Below are 27,462 nucleotides of genomic sequence, written 5' to 3'. Positions count from 1 at the left end.
CTGAGTCCAATTGGCGTCCTCTTGCCCGGTGCCAGGCAGTGCTGGTCCGGCATGAGGTGTGGGAGAAGGAGGGAGAGATTTCTGCTGCGGCACGCTGGCAGTGGCTCTTCTCAAGACCAGCTAGCTAGTCCTGGCTTAACTAGCAGAGATTGTGCACATGGAAAGTGACTGCAGGTCCAGGCAAGTCACACTCTTTAGACGGGAAGAAGACCGGTTCGTTCCCGATGTAGCGCTAGTCCTGAATCTTGAGATTCAGCTGTCGACAGTTCCGACCGTAGTTCACTTGTTGATCAGGAGAGCGTTCGCGGTGGGGTACCGGCGGTTCACGAGGCTTGCAGCTGGGCTAACCTTGGGCGGATCCTTTGGTTACGCGTGGGCGACCTCCGTTCTCGACTCTTAGAACAAAGTAAAGTCCTGCCACTCGGACACACTGGCCGTCACGTAATTGTCCAAGCTGAGTCTGAGAACGTCCTGGAGGGGCGTCTTCTGGGCCCTGTGCTGCCCGTTTTATCTGAAGGAACTACGGTCGTTCATTGGTTTAAAGCTCCGCGGGCATTCGAGACCCACGTGGGGTTACCCTGCCCTACCAGTTACTGATTGGCTGATCGAGGTGGACGATGAGTAACAATGCTCTCTGACATTAGGGTTGTAAACAACCTGGGATGAGACTCTCCCAAGGAATCTCCCAGACAGTAAGGCACCAGAGATGACCATTTATTAGGATGGCTGGAGAATCTCAGCCTTGGAAATTGTTCCTTATCAGGAAACTCTATCAGATAGAAAAACACCTTCAATCTGAACCTAATGGAATAGCCTTTCTGTGTCGAACACCCCTAAGATGAGGGAGAGAGAGACTGGCAAGGGAGCAGCACACTTAATACCTTTACTATTAATAAGTCTTGCTGCTACAGTCTCATAATGTTTTTGTCCTTAACACAACACCAGAATATTGATTTTCGCTATTAAAAATGATCAAAAGCGCTGTGAGTGCAGTATATTGGTTAGTAACATTGCTTAAAATGAATAAATCATACTTTAAATAAACAAAATCAAACTTTCTACGTGATAACATTTAAAAACCAGTGCTGCATCTCCAGTGTCTTCCAAGGGTGCGAACATTTCAATTACATAAATAAATATATTAACAGCTGCTAACGATATCCGTGGCTCCTTTGTGGTGGAATTATAACATTCCACATCACAGTCAAGTGCCTTCCTTCTCTCATTTTTCTTTCATATAGTACAAGCTCGCTGTGAAGTGCAATTGTCTAATGTTGTTGTGCTGAGAGAACAAATTATTTTTCATCCCTTGAAAAAAACACTCTAATCTCAACATTCCTCAGTTCCTCAATTTAATTGCGAAGCTTGAATACAGTAGGCTTTATTAAGAACTGTAGAGAACCTTAGAATAAGCATAAACCAAAGTGAATTGTAGCTACTAAAAGTAATATTGTATTTGGTACAGTGTATTATTCTTTTTAACTCTAAAAACCAATAAACAAATTGAACATTATATTATATTGAACAATATTCTTAGAATGGTGTTTTTTTAATTCTGTAAGAATATTCTGTTTTATCTGATTCTTTGAAATAATACATTGAAATGTTATTTTAACATCACTTTACATATGGAATGATCCATTTTGAGATGTTTAATATTCTGAATTACTTCATTCCTTATTCCTGGAACCACACCTTGACTATCAAAAACATATAGTATCGTGTGTGTGATTTGTGACACTCATTATCTACTCTATTAAAATATTTTCTTAGCTATTGTATGAAAATTTATGAAATAGAACACAGTAATATACTGTTAGTATATACAGTACTGTATAGGTGATTTAACAGTAAACTGTACAGTTACATCTACTGTATGTCATTCTGGCTGGTTATTTCAAGGAGTTATACTGCCAGTTTCATATACAGGTACAAACACTGTTTTATCAAATTAATAGAAATGCAAATTACTGGTAACATCTTAACATCTGGTAACAATTGACATCTCAAGATTAACTCTGCTAACAGTAACTACAGTATCTGTTTGCAGCAATCCATCCATTTTCTAACTGCTTTATTTCATACAAGGCCATGGAGAAGCCAGAACCTATCCCAACAAGTACCATTCGCAAGACAGGATACACCCTGCTTGGGATGCCAGTCACTCAGACACACACTCACACCAGGGCGATTTTTCCCAGAAACAATTTAATCTGCCAGTATGTGGACTGTGGGACATATTTTGCATGTAGTACAAATGTGTCTATAATTATTTGGTTAGAATGTGATAATAACATTTAATAATGTTTTTCAGCATTTGAAACTTGGGTTTAAAGCATAGACGGTTTAGTTTAATTTGTTTGTCTGGTGTGTGAATACACAGACCATCATTATGGGGACAATATTGATGACCATGAATTCACAGTGCCCATCTCTAGAGTGAGTTCCTGTCTCAATAAGCTTAACAGCATTTGTAAATCTCGAACAATAATGTTGCTTTAGAAAGCTTCGCTATGCTTATCAGCTACTTGCATATTCTGCCTCTTTCGATAAGAGAGCCTCCTGCTTTTTAGGAGTTTTCCTGTCAGCACTGATTTAGTGTGAATCCAGCAGTGCACAGCTCTGTCTTTTTCAAGCCGTTTCCAACATTTTCACTTCCTACAAGGCCTTCCTATCAGAAAAAAGGCTGTGAGTTCCTTGAGTCTTACAACTGCCAAATTTAATCGGAAAAGTATGTTTTCAGGGAGGTCAGTGTACACTGTGGCCCCTTGTTTTATTCACCATTCCAAACATCAGCTGACCACACGCCAATCTCCTGTATGTGAAAAACTCTTCAGGGTGTCAAAAATTAAAATCTAGAGTTTTTGATCATATTACTACAAAGGTTATGATCAGTGATTGGTTTTGATTTTTTAAATTTTCTATTCTTTTTTCTAAATTTTTCTATTTCTATTCTAAATGCTGCATGCCTTAATGCACAGAGGATACAGGATTTATGCTTCCAGATTCAGATTGATATTTCTTTAAGAATATCACTATAAACCAAAAACAGAAGTTTTACTGCATATGAACCATGTTTACTGATCACTGTTTAGAGGGCTTCTATTCAGTTTCCAGAGCATAGCCCTCAGTGTCAGTATATGGTCTTCTTTTGGTCTCACTGTGATAAACACCTGTTTAATTGACTTGAGTTAACTGGTCATATCTCTTTGCACTCATAAAACATTTGGCTGTCCGTGTCTGGCTGACTGTCAGTAACCCTTTGAATAAGAACACTGCCAGTGAGATTCTTAGTCCCCACAAGCATTTATAAGCTAGTTGATGTGCTCAGATAAAGGATTCTTCACCTGCCTTCATGTTCTTTATAACACATTTCTGGATCTTGTACTGTACTTAACAGGGAATGACTATTAAAATGATGGAGAAATTCAAATCTGGGATCCAACTAAGGGTTAATATTATTTTCCATAAGTTTATATAAAATTGAAAACAGCACCTTCAGGCAAAACGTAAATGTACAAATACAGAGGTTATTACCTTTGACCTGCAAAAATAATCTTTCTCATACATTTCTTGTTAAGTAATTAACTCAGAGAAAACATGACAGTGTATCCAATCCTGTTAAAAACACATATCTTCTCTTATAATTTACTTGTGATTCACTTTCTGCTTTTCTTGGTTCAGTTATTAAGGATTTGATTATCCTCTTTTTTAATACTTTTGTTTGAATATGGCAGGTAACCGACCGAAAAAGAAATCCAATGCAAGCTGTTCAAGAAATGATATGAATATCCGCCATGCACATGTGGTTGGCTTCTGTGGATAATTAAGAATGAGGCATGGATCAGCAGAGGAAATCTCAATATTCCCCCATCTGCTTCTGCAAGCTCAGAACCATTTGGTGCTGTAGTGTGAAGACATGTTGTTGGTGTAAAAAAAGAGTTAATTTCAAGGTTGGAAGACAGCTAGCTTCGTCTTCGTGCTATGTCGATTTTTTGACATGGCCAAAGTACCACACACGATATGAAAGTTATAAATTCAGTATTAAACAAAGAGGATCTGTTGTAAATAGAAGGTGCAGCAGGTATGAACTAACTGAGTGGTCTTTGCCTCAACTACATTCCGCAGAAATCTGTTGAGGAATGACCTGTCGCCTGCCATTAGTTGACCTATCAGAGTAAGATGATAAATCATGTGACATTAGAATGCCAGTGACTGCTCCAATTCCTTTCGTCAATACGATACACGAGGTCATTTTATATACAGTACAATACAGATACGGATATGCCAAGGAAGGCGTTGGGCTCTGGACCCATTCATGACTTTTAAACCAGCTTGTTTGTTACATAATGTGGAGTCTCTTTACTGAGTGGATCCAAAAACATTAACTCCAGGGCAGGGGATAGCTGTGGGTGAATTCTCCCTGCTTCATTCAATTTTGTTTGTACTCCAACATTATCAGGAACTGGAGTAATGTTTCAATCTCCTCATGTTCTGAGAGAAATTCTCCACTACTAAAATGAAATATTGCCCGTCCTACGTCTCAGTGTCTTGTATTGTATTGTCAGCTTACCAGTCACCATACACCAACTGGCCAGGTAAGGACAAGGGACAGGTCATGCCTCACTCATTTTTGTAGAAATAAGATGTTGCCAGGAACTTCTCCCATTGTGATTTCTTTTGCTGCACAGTCACACAAGGCATTATTTTGTGTTGTTTCTGGTGTTTGATTGCAAACAACTTTCTGTATCAACACAGGTTCTTCAAATGCATACTTTCTGATCCACATGTTGTATATTCTGTGTATAATAAAAAAGGTGACATCTGCTTATGATAAGGGGTATACAGTATCTAGTATATGGTATATACTGTACATTGTATGCAAAGCCATACATGACATGTATCCCCATACACTGTCCATTCTCTAAATAGTATTATTTAACACAATAATGGGAGGAGGTCAAATTCTAATCTTGCATTTCTTCTCTTCTACAGTATGTATAAATATTCTCAGTTCATATTTCATATGGGTCTGAAAATACCTCTGAAACACCTAGGCATATGCTGCAATTTCCTCTTTCAGACCATTGTGAAGTGTTTAATGCACAAGCTTTTGAGCTCAAATGGATGTCACACATTATAAACACAGGACAGGACACACGGAACAATTTATTATGTCTGAGGTCGGTACAAACAAGTTCACTGTAAGTCAAAGCTATAATTTAAAACTTGAACAAAGTTTGTGAATGAGAAGTTGATGTGAGCACAGCGATAATTCCTAATGAAAGTGTTCTTAAACTTCAAAACAAGAAGGCAAAATGTTATATTGATTTTTATAAAAGGTTTCCGTTGTCCATTCACAGCAAATGAAATACTGATATACCATCCAGACAAAACTAATCCCCTAGGAAGGTCAATAAATACAAGTTAATGTATAAGAATGTCTAAACCCCAAGAATTATTAGACAAGACTTTACTGGAAACTAAGAGACAATTTGAGCTCCTCTGGTATACCAGCAGAAGTTTACATTTAAAACAACTCATGCCTAAAGAATTCCCAGTTAAACAATTTGCTGGGGTAGACCCTATATTATTTGCTGTACAAAATCTGTTATATGGGATTTTGTAGAGAAACTCTTTTTGTAGGTGAAATTTTAAACAAAGAAAACAATTTGACAGTTGTTATCTTACTGTACATATGAAAGAAACGTGTGATACAAAGTAATTGGCAGTAAGTGGCCCAAATTTTTACGTAGTCTTCAAAACTGTTCAGCTTGGTTCTGTGAGTGTGCATACTTCAGCTATTTCAGGTTTGAGGAAGTATAAATAAGCATTCTCCTTTTTGACATTTTTTTGTTTTTGAAGAGCAATAATGAATGTGCTGTATAATAACACAAAATGTCCGGTAGACTGTTTTGTTTAAGATGACTCTGATGCACGTTAAGTATTTTCTCAGGCTGACCAGGTGACAGGAACCTTATTACTTAAGGTTATAAGTTATCATTTACTTTTTTCCTACATCAAATATGTTTGACATGAAAAATGTAGATTACCATGTATTGTTTTGTTGTTTACCATGTATTGTCAGAGTTGCATGGAAATGTACATTTGCATTTTTTTTTCCAATTTGCTGTTTCACTAGAACATAAAGGAGATGATTATTAAGTCTTGAGCTCAATGTTTCTGATTATGTTTCATTTGCAGTCTTAATCCACCATGGCCGAGCTACTAGTTTTTATCAAGTGGAAAACATTAAATTAAGTGTTTAAATACAGTTTATTACAAAGCTATCAGGTTTATATTACAAGTAAAACTAAACATTCTAAATTAAAAGGTTGGTGTTTTCCCTAGTGTTTTTTGTATATCTAAAATACAAAATTGAAATATTTCTGCAAGATTTTTTCAGTTGTATAATTTTAATAATGTACCCTGCAGTAGCTATCTAGAGAGCTAAAAATATCTTTATCTATCGCACAGATTGCTAAAGATGTATAAACTTTCAAGAGCCCATAATTCATTATGATATGTTTGCTGTCCTCAATGCATGACATTGTTTTAAATCGGCTTTTTAGTGTATTGAAAATTTCACACCCAAGGTAGAAAAGAGCAGATGCAAGTCAGATATTAAGCTAATGCAGATTTATACAGCCCAGAACCTTTCATAAAGGACATAGAAAATCAATGTATATTCAGTATGTTGGAGTATTGATTGGGCATTCTAGTCCAGAGGAAGGAGTGGCTACTGCTCTATGAATATAACTTACATTAGCAACCTTGTCCTATCAGTGTACTAACCAGATCCAGCCTTGTTTAGCATCGGAGATTTGACAGAGCAGGTTACAAGGTGGTAATGCTGTTGTTGTTTAATATAACACCCTTAATTATTCAGCTTGCTTTAACATAACACCCTTAATTATTCAGCTGGCTTATTTTTAACAGGCAATGCAGCAAAATAGCAGTGAAAGATCTGTAGGAATGCTCCATGAGGATTTACATTGAAAGTAAATGCAGTGCTCCAAAGAAAACACAGAGAAAAATAGTGGTTGGTCAACTGCAGATTGCTATTAACACAAAGAAAAATACAGTAGTTCAAATATTAAGGTCAAGACAACCTCCCTACACTTTTATTTATCATACTGAGAAGATAATGAAATAACACTTACTTACTCACTTACCCACAATATTAAATTAGATTAAGATCCTTGAATCCAGAATGGTTAGGGTTATCAATCAGAAAAAATTGAAGAGATAAAAATCTGTCTGAACTCAATAAAAAGCCTGTATTACATTACAAAAGATATATGACAAACTAAGAGGACAGTTATATTTGCCGCAGAATACAGGAAAATGTATCAGAGGAGGAAAGCTTGCCAGCCAATGTCAATACAAAATATTAAAATCACCCCATTTCCTGGAAAGCCAATTACATACTAAAGATCATGCTCAATTTAAAAAAAAAAAGTATTCAAGAGCCATTTTTGTAAGAGTACAAATATTTCACTTTTCAGTTACTTATTGTACATGCCTTGGGAGGAAAGTACTTTTCACAACATTGAACTGCTGTAATATAATATCAAGTATATATCAGCTTTGACTTGGCTTTGCCTCAAGAGCAAACGCTCAAAAATATTTTTGGGGTAAAGTGACTGCAATTGTTTTGGGAATGAAAGTGTACTATATTAATAATTTATCATACATTCCTCAAATTATCATATTCAAAACACTCGAAAGTTTGCATCTACTTTTAAACCATGAACCAAACTCAGAAATAAAAAAGATATTTTAATTTTTCTAGTGAATGTTTTGTTTTTATCAGACCGATACGTTTGTGCATGCAAGTTAAATTAAAAGGGGGTTTCAGTGGTTGGTATTGAGTCACAGGCTTGTGTGATGCTATAGATGCTCATCATTCTAATCTCCCTAGGATGCCCATTTCAAAACATGCCAAATGTTTCAGGACAGATGAAAGCTATAGGGATTAGATTGGAACGTCAATAAAGTCTTAGGCAGTGCCGAAGTACTTTAGAAAACCATCAGACTTTATTTGACATTGCAGAATCTGTACATCACAAGAAATAAACTTGCCACCCACAGCTTCAAAAGCTCAATCTGTCTGTCACCCTCCCTTTGAACTGGACACGGAGTGCCTATGATGTGCAAGCTTTTTAGAGCTTTTTTTTTCTGTGATCCATCATTGCGTCTGTTGACTTTCTCCTTTCTCCTGTGCCTTCAATGTTGTTTCTGTTTATTCTAGAACAGCCGACTTGAACAGAGGACCACAAGGGGACCTGACTCAAGTATTCACAATCAGTATTAACAGGACACAAATGGGAATGATGGGGAAGTGCTCTTAAAACTGAGAAAGATTTGTGGGATTGTGAGAGACACAAAGGGTTGTGGGAGTCTAGATCAAGTTACCTAATCACGTTGCCAAAGCTTCATTCAAGAAGTGGTTTGGTGATCATTTCTATTTTGGATTGTAACTTGTATTTTAAGAAATTAAAAATAAGTGTTAACTATAAATGAAATCTTTGTATCAATCAGCTGCTTAGCAAAATCAGACCTATCATTGTCATCTGTTAGCTTAAAACAAAATGGCGGCTTTTTTAGTAGGAGGTTTCCACACAATCGTGTCTCTGTGCAAAGAAAACAATTGAATGAAAAGAGTAATGAACTATTTTATACTGCAACTTTAAAAAACAACCCTGCTTTAAACCAAATCTTTAAAATTCGTTTAAAGCACGTCACAATATTTTCTAAAAAAAATCATAAAACTGAAATCAACACAGATAAGGGGGAGATTAAACAAAAGTCCTTTCTTAAAAATGTCTATATTTAAGTAAGATTTAAAATCATCCATTGTGGCCAAAGACCCAGTGACCTATAGATTGCAAATCAACAGTGGGAACATCTACAGTGGGGAAAGTTAATAATAAACCAGAATCAGCTACTGTAAGTGAAGGTCACATGCAGAAGGGAGTAAATAGATTATAAAGTGTATCTACTCTATACTGAGGAACTATATCATGTATACGCCTGTAAAATAATCAGAAGGAAGCAAGGATTCCAAGACATGTATGATATGATCACTTACAGTACATGTGACCTAGACAATATTCTACAAACCAAATTCTAAAATATATTGTAACTTGTTAAATGCAGTTAACTAGAGAACTCTACAAACAAGGCATTACAATAATCAATCATTAATAAAGCAAATGCATGAATCACTTTTGTTGCTACAGATACAGCACTATACACAATCTGGCAACGTTTCTAAGACGGATAAAGGTTCACAGCCACTCAGGTGGCTCAGCTTGTGAAGGTGCTGCTAGAGTGCAGTTTGAGTTGATAAAACTGGCATCAGTGGCTAGACCCTGGGTCGTGGAGGAACAGGCCTTTCCTCCAACCAGCTCCTGAACCTCCACTACAGGGTGGTGTTGACAAGTTCAGCTGGCCAAAGGAATCTGCCGACACTTCCTCACTCTTTTCTGGATGAAGACACAAGGTTTACACCCATGAGCTGAGATTTGAGAAGAACATAAAAAAAAACGTCAGGGTGGATTTGGCAAAAATAATTGGCAAATTATAAATTCTAAAAAATGGTTGAATGGCCATGCAATATACAGTACAGTACATTAATTTCAAAAGGTAATTCAGAATCGATAGTCACCCCTAGATTATTAATTTTAGATGGTAAGGACAGTGCCACCATCTGACAAAGTGATAGCATGGGTTTTTACATAAATGAGAAATCTAATATCACGGGTCTTATCAAAATTAACATGAAAATAAATGTTGCATAATCCAAACATCAGAAACACAATCAGAGAGTACTGAAACAATTACCTTAGTGCCAGCTTTACATGGGATTAACTTGTATTTGAACATCTGCATAGAAATGCTATTTTGGATTATTTAATTTTAGCATTTAAACTAGAGAAAGTACTAAATAGTGAAAGACATGAAATTGATCCCTGTGGAACCCAACAAACCCAACTTCAGAAATAAATAAAATGCTAACACTCAGCAAGGTAAGATTTGAATCATCTAATGGAAGTATTAGAGATGCAGACAAGCTTTCTAACCAAATTGAATAACTTGATTTATAATGAATATCTAGACAGATATTGTTGAAAACTTTATTAACAGTGAGATGACTAGATACACTGCAACAGTTTGTTCTAATATTTTCACAAGAGAAGTAAGATTTGGGCCACAAAATTATACCAATTCTCCATAGATAATTATGGTTTCTTAGGCACTACCATAACTGCTGCAGTTTTAAAATCAACTAGCAACACCCCAGACCCCTAGAAGCAATTTAGAATGTTGAGCACCGAGGTGCAAAGGGCGGGGAAACAGGAGTAAATGCAGAGAAAATGAAGTCCGACAAACAAGAGGTGGGATTAAATGTGATACCAATTCAGTAAGAATTGTAAAGTGAGAAAAAGGAGATATAGGAGGTGGGAATGTTGTGCCCTGTATGAAACTTTGTTGTACAAAATCTGGGTAACCTGACAGGACAGTTTTGATTTAGCAACAGATTAATGGTGGAAACGGTTGAATAGATTGTTTTGACTGTTCTCAATAATATGAGAAAAATAGCTTGATCTAGTACTTACTATTACAGGGCTATGTGTCACACGTAGGCACCTTTTTACAAGAGACTGGCTTCTTTGAGCACACTTGGTCAATATTTTCACAGAGCACTACACCTTCCAAAGCATCAGAGACGGAAAAGGAGCTAACATTGTTGACTGATTTCCAGTTGTGAACATTTATAGATAAAGGTCTGAAGTGAGAGATGGACAAGTCCAGAAGAAGAACAGCCATGTGAAAAAGACCCAAATTAAGATTAGTTGTTAGGGTAATTAAAGAGCTATCGGCGATTACTAAATCAAAATCCAAGATCACTGAAGACTAAAACATTCCTACAGTAGTTGTGCAATAATCCCAATCCAAGTCTGTCATGCTCACCTCTGCTGCTGCTCTGCAGTGCAAGCTAGCATTGACATGGCATCCGGCCTCTGGTTATGATTCCAGCAAAGCTAAGGAAAGTTTCAGATACGAAATTTGATAAAAAGAGCGGAGTTAGAGCAACCCTTACTGTAAATATCCAGAACCACCTGAAGCTACCTGAGGTAGTAAATTGCCTCCAGGTGGTCTAGGATTCATGTTAGATAAGTATCCATAGCAACCAGTTTTGAGTGACAGGTAGGTGGAGCACTGGCCAGCTATAATGCCAATGCCACATCAGCAATCATAACAAAGAGCCCATAAAATTTCACTGCCAGGTTGGATTTTTTTGGTGGTGATATGGATGTCAAAAGCACAAAGAATTGACATGTCATTGGATTTCAGACAAATCAAGGATATGGCAATGCTACTGTATGTTCAGGAAGTGATTTTATAGATTATAAAAAATATAATTGAGAGGAAACACTTTTAAAATCAGACATTCAAATGCTCAGTTTCTGGATTTAGTGACGGGACTCAAGCAGAAAATTGATTATGCAACACAATCAGATCACTTCCATGGCTGTCAGACAATCTGGAGATACTAGCATTGATTCAATTCAAGATAGTATAGTATATTTTAAAAGACCATAATTTAGTTTTTGCCAGGTCCAATCTAATCAAAGAAGTTCCAGTTTTATATTAATAACGTAATTTAGTAATAGTCACTTCTTTAAATAATGAGTTTTAAACTAGACTAAATGTGTTATGAAGCAGATTCTTTGGGAAAAGTATTTGAAAGAACTATAGAATCGTTAAGCTAATTCCAGAGCAGGAAATATTAGGATATCGCAGTCATAAAAGAGGCATAGTAACAGAATTCAAATACTGTAGGTTGGAGTTTGAAGAGGCTAGTATAACATAAGAGTCCAGAACCTCAATGTATAATCTATATCCAGATCTACGCCGAAGGTCAATCTCACAGCAATTTTCAGAGGCATTTTGCTAGGTTAAAAGTTCTTTTTTAGGTACAATAGTTAGAAAATAGCCAAACTAACTTGAAAGAATTCTGGTAATAACTCAGTCAATACAGTAAAAAACCCAAGAGTAATCTATCGTCGAGGGAGAGCAACAATAGCACAAACAAGAACTATTCACTGCTTTGCTCTGAAAGACACCAACACAGAATAGAAACCCAGACACATGCAGCATCAGATGTGAAATTATCTACCAGCATAACCAAGCAATAGGCACATTACATCCTCAAACAAAACTAAGTTTTAATAATACACAATGTTACGCCTTTTGCACTGTACACATGTACATGTACTGGATCTGCACCTGTGTGCTGGTTCAAATCCCACAGCCGGCATAGGAATCCTACTCCGTTGGGCCCCTGAGTAAGGCCCTTAACCCTGGCTGCTCCAGGGATGCCGTATAGATGGCTGACCCTGCACTCTGACCCCAGGCTTCTCTCCCTGTCTGTGTGCCTGTGTGTCTGATGGAGAGCAAGCTGGTGTATGTGAAAAGACAAATTCCTAAAGCAAGAAATTGTATATGGCCAATAAAGTGATCTTATCTTATCTTTCTAATAACTTACCCCCGGTGAGGGTTGTGGTATAAACAGTATAAACAGCTGAATTTATTTAGCCAATAATTACAACTAGATTGTTCTTTAGAATTAAACGTTCTTTAAAAAGGTAAATCCCATAGGGCACAGACAGGCCCTCTTAATGCAAAATCTCAAAGCTTCAGGACTTTTATTTGTGGAGAGTACTATGTCAGCACTATAAATGCACTTTCATAATGTGCATTAAACTGGGAAAATTCAAATAACTGGCTGTGTTACATTAGGCATTCTTGGATGCCTACCAGCATAGGTGAAAATAATGTCCTAACACTGGTAAATACTGTACAATGAGCCATTATTACATAAATCAATATACACAGCTGGTTCACTAGATAAAAAAGATTTTTTTTTACGTGAAGGTGCCTTAATAGAAATAAATATTTTTGTACAATAAAATATTTTTCTTGCAAAATATAAAGGATTGTCAAACTGACAAATAACAATATACTGTAAGTAACCCATCCATTTTCAAGAAATCCTCTTATACCTTGCAAGGGTCATACTGTGCAACAATGTTCCCTCTAACCTGTGCGCACACACACAGGTGATGAAATCAGCGCACATAGGAAATTGAACTGCCCACAAATAATTAAATATGACAAAAATAAAACAAACACTGTCGTCAATTGAAAAATGCTAAATTGACCACATGAGACTGGCTGCAAGAGGCCCAACTTGGCTGTGTGCATTATTATTGCTACTCGATCATCGATATCTATGCTTTCATAGTCTCATACCTCACTGCTCATGCTCGCTCGACATTCAGTCTCTATGACTGGGCTCGTTGAATCGCTGTCCCTGTCCTTTGGACCTCTAAGCTTCTATGAGAATGACTATATTAACAAAAAATAATTTCATTGTACAATTTTATATACACTTAATTTAGTGTGCACAAGTTTTTGTCACTGGGGAAAAAACTTGCACAACTTGAAATTTGTGCGCATACAGGCCATTAACAATTAGAGGGAACATTGCTGTGCAAGGCAGAGCTACAACCTGGACAAGATGCGTTCTTCCCAGGGTGCATCCCTGAGAACACAAGGACAGTTTGGACAACAATTAACCTGTCAGCGTGTCTCTCGAAGCTGGGATGGACCTTGTATAAGCATTTTTAAAAGTTAATTAATACTTGAAGGCAAATCCTCTTTGTCCTTACCATCTGAGGAGAAACCATCTGGGTAACAAGGAGACCATTTTTTGGAGTGTGTTTAATACAGAAAAAAACATAATTACATGTGAGAACAAATGCCTGGAAGGACAAAAGATAAGGAAAAGAAAAATCACATTTCTAAACAAATTAAACAATGTAACAGCAAATAATTTGCCTTAGTCTCAGTTGAAACAGTAATTAAAGATTTCCTACAACATTTCCTTAGCAATGTAACATTCCAGTCATTTTCTTGTCCACTTACACAACTAGAGCACTCTTTATAAGAATTTGCTCAGAATTCTTTTCTGCTCAATTATCAGTTTTATCATTTACTGTCACTGTATCACTGTATAGCTTAACTGATGTTTTAACTGTACAAACATTTATTCTCCATCATTCATGTAATGTTTCGTGATTCCTTATAAAATGTTGGTAACCCTAGGCAACGGCAGATTTTAGAGGCACCTTTCAGTTAGCAACTGATTAAGACCTGAAAAACACAGGTGATTTGAATTCTTATTTACTCAAGTGGTTTTATTAAATCATTAAAATCCAATGAAAACCACAAGAAAACACCACACTCGAAGACCAGGGTTGTCTACTCCTGTCATGTAATTTACACTCCATAACCCTGTGAATTGGTCAGCTTTTGTTCTGGAAGTTCTCATCCATGCTGAAGGAAAACCTATAAACCATGCTGTTTAATGATGGAGACCAAGAGAAAGAATGGGCTGGAGATACTGCCAGTTTCCAGACCTCGAGAAAAAACAGTTTATCGTTGCCCTGGGAACAAGGAAGAGCTTTGGACTTCTCTGTCCTTCACCCAGCACAGTGAAATAGTTGTATTGTACAGTCCATTTACTGTACCTCTTTCTTTCACAAACAGACACAGTCTTTCTCAAATATTGTCCTATATTCAAACCATCCCATCTATGTCAGCAACCACCTTAACAAACCAAGTCTACAATGAGTCCCAGCATCACTTAGAAACCACTCTAAGAAAACCCATTGATACTTTTAGCTGCATGCACAGGATTTGGTTTAATATAAATGAACACCTCATTTTTTCTTGCACGTGAACATTTTCAGGATGCGATTGTTGCATATAAACACTTGAATCACAATAAAGCAAGGAATAAACCAAAACCCAAATTCACAAAATACAGTGGAGGCTTTTAAAATGAGCATGTAATCTACAAAACACAATGCATAAGCATTCAATTACAAATCATGAAATATATGATTTAAGATGTCATAGATGGCTTCCCTATTACCAAGCATATCCTACTGCCCAGTGCTTAACTAGGTCAATTTATAAGATACTTTGTTACAGTTTTTTTTTGTTGTTGTTTGATACCACTCAATCAGATTGTCTTCAGATGTTTTTCACCAATTAAAAACTTTGTTTCTTTTTTCTCTCAGAAGCTAGTTCCTGCATTTTAATCATTTACAGCTCATTCTATGCCAGTGATTGTTATTACAGGTGGATTCATACACTGGAACAGGTAAGTGAATGAACCTTTTTTCTGACCATTTCAATGACTGTGTTTGCCTGATGGGAAGCTAGTTTTAACCCCTTTTCCTGTGTTCGTTCAAATTCAAAGTGTCTCGAAGGAAGGTGAACTACTAAAAGTGAATGAAATACTGTATGTCTTTCTGCTTCTTTTTGTGGGAAGCATGTAGAATTCCTATCATTCTCCAATACGTTTATTACTGTTTAATCCCCTAGCTTCTACTTTGACAGTGCATGGACTGTTACAGTTTCCCCCAGAGTTTTAGTTGTTAACTACAAAAGTGATCTTTTCTCCTTGTGAATACCTACCTTTCCTTACTTCAGAATGAGATGCTGCTTCACAAGAGTTTCCACAAAACCCCATGTCTTGCTCTTCTAGCTCTTCTAGATTTTACTAGCTTGGCACAACTGTTTCTCACTGACATTTTTTTCATCTAGGTTTTTAAGAGAACACTGAACCTATGAAGCCGAGAGATAGCGGACAGCAGGCGCCCGTGCGCTGGGTTGTACTGCACCATAACCTTTTCATATGCACTGCTTTTGAGTTAAACCCTGGGCTGGTAGCTCTGCGCTCTGTGGCCACAGTGGATGTCACTGCTCAAAATAGTGAGCACCTCCATTCACCTATTTACAATCATGTGCTTTTGCCGACTCTTTTCTTTGACTGCCTTCTTGATGCTGTTTGCTTTACCCCAGGCTGCTTTTATTGCCTTGAGGAACCAAAAAAGGAGAGAAACTAAAACAAGGGAAACAAGGCAAGGAAGTGATGTTGTGCACAGTTCAAGATGTTCCTACAGATCTGTCAGACCAACTTTATTTCTTGAAGGATTTGAAAAAAAAACTACTGTAGAGCTGAGCATTATCTTGTACACTTTTGGTAGTTAGCTCCCGTGCTACTGATATTATACTCCAGGTTTCCTCATTGAAATATCTTACAAGGGGGATGCTCTTGAAGAGAATGATTCTATCTCCAGCACATATTCAGATTCCTGTGCCCAGTTTTCACAAGTGCAATGACTGTAAGAAGCAAACTCCACTAGAGGATGACCACCACACCTGCCACATGCCTGGGGCCACGGCACACAGACACCCCACAAAACAGCCTCTGCAGGACCTTTCAGCAATGCCTCTGTGTGCCACAAGCCTGTCAGGTGATAGGCTAGGAGTCAAACACCTTTCATGGTGGATCCAGTATCTGTCACGCTCTTAAACCCCTCCTCTTAAAGACGCTCCGGCCCTTCCTAGTTTTATTCTTGATTACCTGCACCTGCCTCCGGTTCTTGCTCCCATCCTACAAAAGCCAGGCGTTCCTGCCAATCTGGGCTCAGCTTTGGAAGATGGACGCCCGGAAGCCCGCCTATCTGCGAGTCCAGGAGCGACCCGATGGCACAGGCTTCATCACGGTGTCCTGACCTTTTGAGTCTGAGATTAGGGAGTGTCTGGTCGCGTGACCCTCCCTTTTATTCCCCTGTCCCTCCTCTGGATCCCACTCTGGCTTTTAACTCTGTTTGTCTGTCAGGATGGATTACCCGGTCGTAGACTTTTGCAACACTCATGGATTTGCCTCAGACTCCTTTGGACTGTTTGCCTCGGCCTCGACACCCCCCGAACACCAGCGCACCATGGACACACCCCCTGTTTTCCTTCCAGTCCCTTTGCATGCTTTTTTCCCCGTGTTTTCCTCACTACTCCCTGGATTGTGTTGTCTGCATAGGGTTTTGAAAGAACGCTTCATGACAATGTCCCTTTCTCCCAGGCACCACCCTAGTTTCTCCAGTTCATTCATCCTTGTCTTGGGGTCCTGGACCTGCTTTTTCTTAACCACTTGTTGTGGCTTTCTGCTACACACCCACTTCTTCATTTTGGCCCTCTTCTCTTTCTAGGTTGCTCTCTGCAGCAATGAGATAAATCCCCTGTTGCCATGACCTCTTTGGCGCTCAGGTGACCAACCTTGAATGAGCTGAAGGGCAATAAAATGTTCTGCTGTCCCTGGTACAGCAGCAAACTCAAAAAATGAAAACATGCACCCCCTTCCTTCTCCTAGTTCATCCAGAACCAACAACTCCTGTTTCTCTTCCATCAGACAAAGACTGGGAATATAACTGGATTTTGTAGAGGCACTTTTAATACAGCCATTAGTTTTCCGTAATCCTGCTTGACACTGAAGCAAACACCATTCACTTGAAGCCATTTTCTCTAGAACTAAAATATTTTTAAAATGACTTTAAATACCAAAATCAGTACAGTTACTTATTACATCGCAAACTGTTTTGATTAATTGTAATTACACCTTTTAGGCTGCAAGGTCATACCAATACAATTTTTAAATTATATCTTAAGTGTGAATGCAAACATGCAAGTACTGTATTTACCAAACGTCATACTGTACATTGTACACAATACAATTCAAGAAAATGTATTAATGACGTTCCATGAGAGACTCATTTTGTTGTTTTGAGATATGCATCCTGCTATCTTTGCATGTTTCTTTCCTTCTTAACATTTTCTTTTATTAACTTGAAGCCAATACATATTTCATATGAAAAATACATATTTCAACTCGAGACAAATGTACTGTAGGAATCCTACCTTTACACACTAGTTATCTAGGAGCGACCTTAGAGGCCAATCTTAAATTACTAATGTGCATCCTGTTCTGCACAGGTAAGCCATGTAATTAGTGTCTGGCTGATTATGACAAGCTTCCGATGCTTGTAAAGAGCAGTTGAGAATGCTCAACTGTATTCTCAATGAATTCTCAAATGAATTAGTCTTGTACAAAACTTCACTAGCTGAGCCCAGCAGAAATAACAAAGGCTGCTTTGCATCAACATACTACTTTCCACTAACTGATCCACATCTGAAAGCAGCTGCAGACCAGCTTTGATTGATCCTCTCTGTTCATGGTTCAGTAACTTGACATAATCGCCTAGGTACAGTACTAATACTGTAGAAGTAAATATCTCTGTGTGTTACAAACAAGGAAACCACACTGAGTTGGACTGTCTAAACACAAAAGATAAAACAAAATTAATGTGGTCTTAGCCTGCTCGATTAACCTTATCGCTTTCCTGTTTCTTACACAGTGTACACGTCTAAAGTGTGCACATCTACATTTCTTTAGTCAGCACAAGCCATGCTTTATAACACTGTAACATATGCCATTTATGGACTGTAAGTAAAACAAATACGTGGTTTAATTTCTTAATTACATGCAGTGTGTTAGTGAAATAATACAACTTTCTTACACTTATATCGTGCTTTTCTGGACACTCTTCTCAAAGCGCATTCAGATAATAGAGATTCTCATCCACCACCAATGTGTAGCCCCACCTGGATGATATGACATCAGCCAAAGTGTGCCAGTACACTCACCACACATCAGCTAACAGTGGGGAAGAGAACAGAGTGATGAAGCCACTTCAAAGATGGGGATTATTAGAAGGTCACAATTGGTTAAGACCGATGGGAAATTCGGCCAGGACGCCAGGGTTACACCCCTACTCTTTTCGAAAAACATACTGAGATTTTTTAATGAACACAGACAGGACCTTAGTGTTACGTCTCATCCGAAGAACAGCACCTTTTTACAGTCTAGTGTCCCTGTCACTATACTGGGGCATTAGGGCCCACACAGACTGCAGGGTGAGCACCCCCTACTGGCCCCACTAACACCTCTTCTAGCAGCAACCTTAGTTTTTCCCCAGGAGGTCTCCCCTCCAGGCACTGACCAGGCTCACACCTGCTTAGCTTCAGTGGGTTAGCAGGTGTGAGTTGCAGGGTGATATAACTGCCGGCTAAAAAAATGGTTAGAGATTCCATGAAGTGGGTGGCAACGCCTTAACCATATGTGTGCTGTAGGCCACTAGTACCTCTTACATCCTCTCCTTTAAAAAAAAATAAAATGCACCTACTCAGAATAAAATGTATACATTCTCTAATATTCAAAGTGGATAAAACATGTTGTAGTATATATTATTGTCACCCATTTACCTCCTGCCATGGCTTGCTTGCTAAATATGTGTGCTTTTTCTGAAACCCAGTTGCATCATCTATCGTTTTCATGTGAGATATGTAATGATCATGCCATTTCACACATTCCCTAACAGACAAATAGGTGTCCTGTGCTATATACAGTACATACTGTAGACAGGTTTTCATTCTATTCTGACAGGCCACTGCACATACAGTAGGAATACATATGGCAATCAATGTATACCATTTTCAATAACGACACAAAACTCCTAGTATGCCTAAATCAATAGAATGATTGTATTACAGCCACAACTTAAAGGCTCATTACACATTTTTGTTTAATATTCAGTTTAGTTTCTGTCATCACTAATCCAAAAGAAGGAATAGGCTGTCACAAACAAACATGAAATCATAACAGGGTCATTTGGTTGTATTTTTTTTTTTAATTTTGTCAGTCACTGAAAGTAGGCATGTTTTAAGTTATCCTGACTGGAAAGTAAATTATTGCCTGACTAATTTGTATAATTACACAGTGTTTAATAAAGAGAAAAACATAGGGTTGTTTTTTTTTTTTTGCTTCAGGAAAACTGGAATTTCTTAATGTTAGCCAATGGATTATACAGTACTTTCCTGCCTGAATTATAATTGTACAACCAGTGTCAAATCCCTGATATTTTAAATAAATATTTTAAGGTCTGTTAAACCATCACGCAATTTCCTTATGCAGTGCTGTATGAACGGAAAGTCACAAAAAGTGATATACAGTACAGTGGAAGAGATGATCTGAAAAATTAGCATTGACAACACCTGCAGGACTGATAAAGCCAATATGCTCATAGGGAACTAGCACAGTCATATTAAGATACTGTTTTGTTCTGGAAAATGCCTAATAGATGTTTTTGTTTCCTGTGGCAGCAAAGCAAAGGGCAAATAAACTCAAATCCAGTATGATATAAATGACAGCAAATCATCTTGTATTTAATCAATGATATTTACATATGAAGTGTTGCCAGAAAGAAATTCAACATGTTGTTCTTAAGTGCATTAATGTTATCTTCAAATCCAAGTTTGTATGAGTTTTTGATGGATTTTTTGAAGAAATCCATCAAGACAGTCAGTTTCTAACTATTTTTTTTCTGATTTATTAAAGCTTCGAAGATCTCCATGTTATATTAATTCCAGATAAAGGTTTCTTGAATAATCCTCCTGGGTTCTACAATGAAAAGCTTCGTCTGCAGACCATAGGCACTGTATGCATATCTTTTGTCTGTTTTAAATCATTCAGGTTTTCATTTCAGTCCACTTTTCCTGGTGAGGGCTGCCATATCTTAAAGCATTCTAGTCTAACCGATCCAAATCCATCATCTCATCATTGTTTCCTTATAAGGCTGACAGATACCATGACTCCATTCCAGGTGGACTGCAGAAGCAGGAATAAAGGCCCTCTCCCATGAGCATAGCAGTAGTGCCCATAGCAGGGACCTGAAACTACAACCTTTCAGAAATGATTTAAGAGCTTTTAGCATTGAACTGCATTTTCCCCAGATACTACCAGGAGACAAAAAATGCACAACCAATGAGATTGTTTTTTTTAAAATTAATTTTCACCACCAAACAAAAACCACAAAGCATCAAAAAGATTAAAGTTCAGCATCCAATACGCCATGTTTCTTTGCTCACTTACAAAGATCTGTCTCATGAACAAATCTTTCCCTTTTCTTGGGGGGGGGGCAACACAAGATCAAAAAAGGAAACAGAAGAAAGAATAAGTCTGTTTTCTCTCTCCCATGCTGTTCTCTCATCTCCCAAAACTAGGTGGGGACCAATATCCATTCAATTGCTACCCCATCATTCCTGCCTATATGACAACCCTTCCCCAATCACAGAGGACCTCAGAAATCCCCATTAGATAGCAGAAAAGCTATGTGGTCACTGAGTAATATAGAGTTGTACAGCATGTACAACGCTAAGAAAGGACCCACAGGTGCCAGGAAAGGCAAAGAGGAAGCAACCTTTTTCCGAGAGAACATCTTCTTAGAACAAGTAATACCAAATCCACCCATATAATGAACAGCATTTAAAATTAAAGTAAACAACAATGCGCTGGAATAAAAATATGGATATTGTTTTTCTACAGAATGGCAAACAGAGCTGAAGGGACCTTCAGCTAGAAAGGAGAAACCAAGCCAAATCCAAACACACTCACAAAACTGCTCCCTGGAGGCACTGCTCACCCCTGCCCGTATCAGTGAGATTCATTAGGAAAAATCTCTGGGTCTGAATTCATTTTTATTCCAATGCTAAGAATAACTGGAAACTAGAACAAAGAGCTGTTGAAGTTTTTTTGTCCACAAAGAGGATTTGTTTTGGTTTTTTTTATTATGCTGTATTATTTGTTGTGCTGTGAAGTGCAGTATCTTGCTATCAAAGATTTTGGCTGTACTGTATTGTACTGTACTGTCAAAGTGTTTTACTGGTAATAGGGATAGGTCATGTGTGGTCCCCCCACCTGGATGACATGACGGCAGCCCAAGTGGGGAGCAGAACAGAGTGATGAAGTCAGTTCATGGATAGGGTTTATTAGGAGGCCATGACTGGTAAAGGCCAGGGAGGAAATCTAGCCAGGACGCCAGGGTAACACCCCTACTCTTTTCAAGAACAACCCTGGGATTTTTAATGACCACGGAGAGTCAGGACCTCGGTTTTACATCTCATCCTAAGAACAGCCAACAGTCACTATACAGAGGACACACCACAGAGGCTCACACCTGCTGAACTTCAGTGGGCTGCCAATTGTGAGCTGCAGGTTGATGTTGCTGCCAGCAATGTAGCCTAATAATATAGCCCAACAAGAGATTAAGAGAAGCCAAGTAAATTCCCTCTTGCTCAAGTGCAGACTCAGCACTATGATCACAGGTTCAAACATGTTGGGGGAGCGGAGCTAGTTTCAGCACGGTGACGTCATCGACCTCCCTGCACGTAACAGGGACCTCAGCCGCCGGGTTGAGGGGGGTCTCCTTTAGCTCACTCGGCTGGTTCCCTCGCGGGGTGGAGCGGCGAGGCCACGAGCCTACGCGGAACCGTAACAGTCACACTAGCTGACCAGGATTCCCCAAGAATCCAAGCCAGGCAATAGCAAGCCAGGCCTCTGCCAACACTTCAGCCTCCTCAGTGCTCGCAGGCCTGCAGCACTGTCGGTGAAGCATGCACCTCTCCTCTAATTGGTGCTGAATCTCCAGTAAGGGCTGTGTTGTCTGTCGATGAGCCCACATTTCCTTATGATCCCCTGTTTGCAGTTACAGGGCTCATAGCCACAATGTAATCCAAGCATGAAAAACACTCAACCGGCGATTTCCAAATTCTGCAGGTATCACTAAAAGCGATCAACAATTGTGTGCTTTCCACACAGTGGCCAAATGGAGCCCAGGCCTCCTGCTAGGTGTAAACTAGGCGTGACCAACTCGTAATCCGTAAGCAGCCTTTTGAAGTCCACACTGTAACCAAATTTCTATAAGGCGAGCTGAAAATTGACCCTGGGGATGGCTTCCCCCTAAGCTACCATTGTCATGTTTTCTTTTCTGTAGAGGAATTAAATAGGATTTAACATAATTACCAGGCTGACAAGTGCAGAGTTATTGCTTATTAATATTCCGTTCCTCCTTGGGAAAGACAGCATGCTGATGCTCCTTTACCTATCGCTGTTGACACTCCTCAGTAAGCCACACACACTGATATTTCCAATCGTTTAAAGAATAATAAAAGAGACAGGCAGCTTGAACAAGGGGAAAGATCTCCCACAAGCAGCAGCACAGGTGTCCCACAGATGATGCTACTGCCAATGCTTCTAAGGGAAATGGGCTCAAGGCAACATCAGTACGCTAATTCAATAATGACTCATGGGCCTAGTTTCTGCACCAATCAACTCATGCAAACAAAAAGGAAGTGAGGAATACTGCATGTCTGCCACCTTCACTGGCTGACAAAGGCAAACCAAGCTTAGGGGACAGAAAGGCAGAAAAACAAAATGCAGTCCTTATGAATTATCTATACTAAAAATAATTACCCTCCAAAACATCATTCAGAATGATATTGTTACTACAATGGGCAATATTTAAATTAAGAACAGTAGGTCAAGTAAAGTGAAGAGGTACTGTACAGTAGGCGGGTTTATTAATCCACAAGTGAAGAATATCAATCATTGTATCATATATACTTTACTCCAGAGGTTCCCAAAACTTTATCTGGGTGTCAAGAAACCAGAGAATGTTTGGATGTCATTAAGACTACATCTTAAGGCTGTGGAAAAGGAAGACATTGGTCCAATTAAACCTTAACACTTCTCCCACGTAAATAGCTGTTTATAATTTAAGGAGACATAGAAAACCAGCAGGATTCCAGATCACAAGGACTGGATTTATTCTAATCCTCAAAGCCTTACACAATGAGTGAAACTCATACTAAACCAGTAATGTATACTAAAGTTTCAAATAACAATAATACAGCTACATAGTAGGTGACAACACAAATGTTTTCCATTTCACATTTCTATAAATAAACAATTCCTTTCAAAATATTTTTTTTTCTCTAAAATGGTACATCTCTTTATCACAGCATTTCAAAGCCCTCCTTTGACATATTCCGTATTGCCTATGTGTTTTCTAATAGCCTGTGTAATTTAAATTGGTGTGTGTTTGGAATACAGAATATTTACTAACTTAAAAGTTTGAAACTTGAAAGCACGAAGAGGGAAAGCCTTCTCATTGATCATGTCTTAAGAATCAATTGTTGCATTGCCATTTACTTTACTAAGTTTGCATGAATTCATTAAAGTGGTCAAATATTAATTAAAAAAATGTCAATCTCCATTCTTAGTGGCCAATGCTCATAGTGGGTAAGACAAAACATTTGACAGAAGAGAGAAAAGCATGTATGAATGTTTTCCCTTAGTCAATTTCTGTCACTGACAAGTGGTTGAACAGTAAATGGGGTCACAAAATTTAGACTCAATCTGCTAGTTTAGCCCACCATTATATGCAGTAAACAATTTATTTTGCACTAGGAAAATTAACCATTAATCTAAAGGATCAAGTTTGGCAAGTATATACTGTACATAATATAAAAAATAGATTACATATCTTGAAAAGAAAAAGACAGATTAAAAAAAAGTGGAATATAGAACTAGGGATTCTGACAGGAAACTCCATTAATTTTCAGTCAAAACCTAAAGGAGTAATTTCATTTATCACATTTCAATTTTGAATTTACCTTGATCTTTCTACTGAAACATGAAATGTTTTAGCATGTGTGCAGATTGTAGAAAAGTCAATAGTGATAGTCAAAAATCTTTATATACTCAACATAACATTTCATTTATATTTCATGATGATGCAGTAGTTTCAATATTCTGAGTATTGTGAAGTCATACAGAGAGTTATTTTGTTCTTGTTATTTTATTCTAGTTATTTTAGAAATACAATTTAAAACAACAAAAGTTACCTTTAAGTGTGCATGTCCTAACTTTAAAGAAATACGTTAATTTTTCCCAAAGGAAAATTATTTAAAACAACTGAAGCATACGAATTAGAAAATGTCGTATTAAGGTAATGCTACCTTTCAAAATGTTACTTTTCTTGTCCATTTTCGGAAAGCTGTTCTTTGAATATAGTGATGGACTGCTCCTTTAATATTCATTAGTCGAGGAAACAAGAGTCTGGGAAACGTTATGAAAAAGTGCTGCAAGTGAAAAAGTCAGATTGTGTTAAGGTAATGAATTTCTTCATTACATTAATTACCCACACAGGCCATTTCTACTGCAAAATGTCTAATTACTGCGTAAATTTCTGCTTATTCTGAGCCATTTCATTCTGTTCGTTTGAACACTACTTACAGCAATGCAATGCCTTCTTTCCTCAGTTATTTTCCATTACACAGAAGATCAAAAGATACTCGGTGACCCAGATAATCAAGAAATCTTGTCAAATCTTTTCAATAGAGGCTCTAAATACTGGAATGAAACTACCAGTTTTGGTGCGTTTTCAAATTTACCTTAATTTGAAATTTAACTGTCATTGGACAGTGTGGCTTCAATTATTTTTTTTTTATGCTTAGAAGCTTCTCTCTGTTACCTTGGGCCACCTGAACAGCATTGATATCCTGTCAATATCAGGAGAGAAGGATACACTTCTACTCACAAACTGATTTAGAGACATATTTGTTTTGGATATGGGATTAAAACAAAACTCAGGAGAATAGATCCAAATGTCCCATTTTCTCCCCCAAAAACTCCGTACATTATCATTCAGCAAAGATATGAAATAGGATGTCAATAAAATATAAAATAAGAGATCTGTAAAGGTTTTTCTTCCATTTCTTTCAGTATGTATAGAAAGACCAGCCATTGCATGGGAGTAATATTTAAATAAAATCACCACCGCAGCCTCTCTGGGTAGGTCTGTAGTGATAGCATCAAGAGACATTTCCTCTTGTACAATTTATTTCAGAGGAAGAAGCACTGTAAACCAAATTTTTAAAGAACGAGAATCGTGTCTCCATAGACCAACGATACATATGTATCGCTAGTAATTCAGAACTTCACCTAAATTCCTGACTAAACATCTGAACAAACTGAAACAGTTCAACACTTTCCAAAGCTGTTGAGCTGTCAGTAGCTGAAACAAGTTCCTGTATTGTGAATCTCCGCGACTGAAACTAAACATCTCGGTAATTTGAGACATGTTTAAAAGGTTTAAGAACTGAGCTCAATAACAGTACAGGATTAAAAAAAAGGAAGTCCAGCCATGAGTAGTAACCGGGTGAAGGCTATGGTTTCAGAGCACAGCCATTGTGAGATGGTAACTGACTTCATTTGTTCTCCTGATCACTCTTAGAGACTCATTCACTTCATCCTAACGCACCAATTTGATTTTTAATATTTGATTCCTTGATTCAGATGCAGACATGTTGCTGTCGACTGTTGTAGAATATTATACCAATACTTTACCCTATATCTTTGAGATCACATAACCCAGGCTCTGGTGGAAAAGGTTCCTGGATTTCACTCTTCAATAGATAGGGAACAAAGAGGCATCTGCTTTATCAACTTTAAACTGGGCACAGAAAAAATATTTTCCTCGTCGTTTCTTTTGGATAAAACTTAAGAACATGTTCTGAATCCATTTTTTACTTCTCAGTCCCCTCAAGACAGCTTGTGTTTCTTATCTGCTTATTTTGTAATTTGCTGTCCTTATACTGTAGCTGTTTTCTTTTGTTTTAACTGTTTGTTGTATACCCACTACAAAGTGCTTTGAGATGCTACTTTTACAGGTGTTATATAACATAAAATTTGTTGTTGTTTTTTAAAGCTAGGGAGTTCTAGCCTCTCTTACTGAAATCTATCAGCAAAATGAGCAGCACCACTGCTGATAAAGTAATGTATGCAAATAACATTTCCCTAATCCAGGGGCAAGTAACTTGTAATTCATCATAAGACAAAAGCTGCTAGACAGATTACTGTTCTTTCTGCCTTGAGGTTCATTAAAAGTCTAAAAGCGCAGGAGATCAGAGGAATATTTAATGTGCTTTTTTACAGGGAAAAATGCACAAAACGATTTTTAAGACCATCTCATCTTTTTCATTCTCCTCAACTCTTACAGAGCAACATAAAAAGAACATATTTCCTGGGAAAAATCTTCCCTGCAATGGGTAGGAATACAGAAAAAAAATATTCTGTTACCTTTCAAGTGTTACACAACAATGCTTCAGAAGTTTGAGTATTATTGTAGCAAACCCAATAAATGTAGTTCTATGACAAATTAATATTACTTAAAAATGTATAAATAATTTGATATCTAACACAAAAACATTCTAAAACCCGTCCTTTTAATATGCTTAAATGATTTACAATGTGATTATAGTTTGAGCTAAATTTGATTTTTTAATATTGATGGTGTGACTTAAGCTACCTCAGAAATATTTTCTGCTTAGCTGAACAAAACCTTCATGGAAATCTAAGCTATGAGCAATGTAAGCCATTACTGCAATATATTGTATAGTTAAAGCTCAACCACATTCTCTTTCTCAAAGAGACAGTTTTCATTCATGGCCCAGTCATGAACAAAAGCAGACTTCTAATTGTCTTGTCAATTCTGGTTGCTCTGGAACTGTGTGATTATGACGTTTTGTGTGCTAGAGGGATTGCCGTTATAAAGTAAAATCCCTAATAACCTAGTTATATCA

General features: G+C 37.7%; 1 protein-coding gene and 1 non-coding gene across 3 annotated transcripts in view; both read right to left on the bottom strand.

The window, feature by feature from the left end:
* gabbr2 (gamma-aminobutyric acid (GABA) B receptor, 2) overlaps positions 1–27,462 on the bottom strand; it is a 341,109-nt gene that overhangs the window by 302,520 nt on the left and 11,127 nt on the right. The window lies entirely within an intron of this gene.
* LOC138241653 (U6atac minor spliceosomal RNA) lies at positions 19,052–19,153 on the bottom strand. Its single transcript, XR_011190910.1, has one exon. It is a non-coding gene; the product is annotated as a U6atac minor spliceosomal RNA (small nuclear RNA).

Source organism: Lepisosteus oculatus, chromosome 10, assembly GCF_040954835.1.
Source record: "Lepisosteus oculatus isolate fLepOcu1 chromosome 10, fLepOcu1.hap2, whole genome shotgun sequence".
NCBI lineage: Eukaryota > Metazoa > Chordata > Actinopteri > Semionotiformes > Lepisosteidae > Lepisosteus > Lepisosteus oculatus.
This window is presented reverse-complemented; position numbering and strand designations above follow the sequence as displayed.